Raw genomic sequence first — 3,164 nt, 5'->3', positions numbered from 1 at the left:
GCGACAGAGGAGACTGCGTGAGCAGAAGGACAATTGGACAATTTGTAAAATCATCGGACGTGGCTGAGAAGGAGAGTGAAAGAGGGAGGATGGAAACTCCACGTGTTTGATGGTGATTGGAGACATCACTTACACAAACAATGAGGCAGTGGATGACAACATCTTCTGCCTGACGAGTGCGTATGTGAAGCCTGTCCTCGCACAACCAAATGGCACTTTGAATCATCCTCACGCCCCTGAAGTGCTAGGACAACAACACACAAACATCCAAACAAACACAGTGATTTCACTTCATATTTTCCAGCTTTATGTCATAAAAAGTCTGAAACTCTGTGATTGAGGCAGACATAGGGTCACTTTGTAAGATGAAATATTTGTCTTGTTTTTCAGACATTAGACAATGTCCTAAAGATGAGATTTAAATACACCTGTTGGTAACATGTAACCTAGAATTGAATGTTTGAAAAGATCCCTGTTCAGCCCCTTTTCTCCATCTTTGCTCATCCTCTCTGTCTTTGTAACCCTGAATGTAAATAGCTTTGACAAGTCACTGGTCTATTGCCATTCCACAGCGCTTTCCTTTCATCCCCCTTCCTCTTTAGGGTAATGTGATTTTACACAGTGGAAGGGGAGGCTCTCACACATCCAGGACTGTGTATAAGTGGACTGAGCAGACAAGTGTGATCCATCTTTAAAGGTGCCTGAGACAAACCTCATGCTGAAAGAATGACATAAAACAAACTTAAATCAGTGCACTTACTCTGAAGAACCAGGAGTTCTCTTGTTCGTTCTTTCTTTATTTTCTTAAGAGAAAACTTTGGTTGATATGTTTAACAGCAAGACAGAAGATAATATTGTAAAAGTCAAACTACTTCTGTTGATAAAAATAGCATTTACAACTTATCTGTTTTTAAGTAAAATTTGTACATATCTTTACATATCTTTTTAAGAGTTTTTGAAGCCTCATTCCACAAAATCAAATATTGTAAAATAAGCTAGAAGAGAATACTTTTAATTGTCACTTTACTAAAAGCAGAATTTGTAAGTCTGTACATCCTTAGTTAAAGTTTACTAAAAGAAAATTGTAATCTGTGTCAACGGATCTGTCCGTGTTGTTCTGTCGGTGTTATTTTTATGGATGTGTAAAACGTAAGAAAAGTGTTACCTTTAGTTTGAGTTCTTTTACTTAGTTCAGAAAGAAAAGGTAGAAATATGACGTGACACAGAGGTCATTTTCTGTCAGCCTCTCTTTAATGCAAAAAGACAATAAAAAGGAAATCTAAGTTAGGCAAATGTGTGTTGGTCTTCATACATCTTGGAATATTTGTAAGAACAAAAGTCATGTCTAAAATGTTTACACATATACAGTGAAACAACTGAACCTTTGACTGAAAAGGCTGAATATGGACCTGAGTTGATCTTGACAAACACAGTGAGGATGGGAAGGTAGGGAAAAAAATCTTCAAATCTTAATGTTTTTCTTTCTCTAAGAAGCTAATAAATCTAGAAGGTGATATAAATCAACTGTTTCAGTGTTCTTTAATACAAGAGTAGCATTAGAAGGTTATTGTACACTGTAGCAATTCATAGTTTGTTTTGTTCTGTACATCTTTAAAAACCCTAGAACTCTGCAAATCTAATACTGAAAATAGTTGCATAGTAGAAGGACGGACCTTTGCCAGAAAGAAAATAACTAAACCCATATACACTGTTTAACTTGCAAAATTTAATATGCAACGTTTTGATCTTAAAAAACGCTACATTGGGTTTTGCTTGGTAAACTAAAAGTCATTAATCCTTTAAAGCCTTATGTTAAAATGTTTTTAGATTTTTTTTGTAGTGGAGGAGATTCTGTTATCAATGATTGCAATATTACAATGTCCTCTAAATGCATCAGTGGAGATTTCAAATACGCTTTATGACTTGAGAAAAAGCCCCACCCCCTTCGGCTGGGAAGTGCAGCCACAAGCACAACGGCACCACTGGAGATAGTCATTTTTCAGCGATCAGCAGAGTAGATGATGCCAACGAGGGGAGTGAACCCAGTCCTTTAAATACAACTATAGCACACTAGGATGCCTGATGATCAATGGATTGTGTTGTAAATCTAAAATTTCCCTTGCAGATGTCATCCAGGGTGTTTCACCCTTTTAGGAATCTCACACAGTGCAGTGCCTCGACACACACCATCTTCTGGATAACACACTTCCTCCTCAAGTGCAGTCCTCCCAGTTACAGACCATCAGTTGTGCAATCCACCAGATTCTGCTGCCAGGCTAATAAATGGCTGGTGTCAAATGCAGTGTCAGTCTATTGGTTGCTGATTTTGAGTTTGTCAAGGGGTCAGAGAGGAGCTTTGCATTCTCCGCCGATCTGCTCAGTGACTGGCAAAGTCCTGACTTTATTGATTTCTTTCTTCACTGCTCTTTGTCAAAATATCCAACTGCAGACCTTAAAGACCTCCACCATTGCTCGACATCTGCAGCCACACACGGCTTCTTTTCTAATGGCCGACCCGGGCACTTTGTTTGTGGAAGGAGGAGGAGGGGGCGAGGAAGGTATGATAGGCTGTGTGAGTGGAAGATGATTGGAGAACACAATCTAAAGCCTCAGCAGCTCTCTTTCCCGCTCTCTTTCCCAGTCTGACACAGAAAAAATATTGTACATTGACTGGCTCCCATTGAATCCACGTCGTGATTCATCGCCCAATTTCAAACTGCCAAGCAGCTAAATTGCACCAGGTCTGCCAAAATTCATCCCAGGAACACGCAGGAGATGTGAAAAATTAAATGTCATCGTGGCACAGCGGAAAACTTTCACCTCTCATCGAGCAGAATACGCTCCCTTCATTCTGTACTGATGGATGATGGCCTGGGGCTATACTTAACCTACTTAGTAATGTCATGTACCGCCGAATGTGTTTACTTTTGAAAAATAGTGAGAAAACATAAACTCTATCAGAGCTTGACATCTACGCATTCTTCCTCCAAATAAAGTGGATTTTTATGTTGATGCAGGAATGAATTTTCACCCTCATCAGACTTGTTTGCTGTATATCATGTGCTAATGCTGGATGTGTAAAATAATGTAGGCCAGTGGAATGGACAGATACTGCCTCCTAAAGGAGTAGTTCAGGATTTTTGATGTGAGGCCCTGTTAAACTG

General features: G+C 39.4%; 1 long non-coding RNA gene across 1 annotated transcript; it reads left to right on the top strand.

Moving 5' to 3' along the window:
- The first annotated feature begins 601 nt into the window (after window positions 1-601).
- Window positions 602-2,255, top strand: LOC124881978. Its single transcript, XR_007041789.1, has 3 exons — window positions 602-697; window positions 1,369-1,446; window positions 2,126-2,255. It is a non-coding gene; the product is annotated as an uncharacterized LOC124881978 (long non-coding RNA).
- Window positions 2,256-3,164: the final 909 nt, after the last annotated feature.

The sequence above is a fragment of the Girardinichthys multiradiatus genome, chromosome 2, assembly GCF_021462225.1.
Source record: "Girardinichthys multiradiatus isolate DD_20200921_A chromosome 2, DD_fGirMul_XY1, whole genome shotgun sequence".
Classification (NCBI taxonomy): domain Eukaryota; kingdom Metazoa; phylum Chordata; class Actinopteri; order Cyprinodontiformes; family Goodeidae; genus Girardinichthys; species Girardinichthys multiradiatus.
Note: the sequence above shows the minus strand (reverse complement) of the source record. Positions and strands in the feature narration are given on the sequence as shown.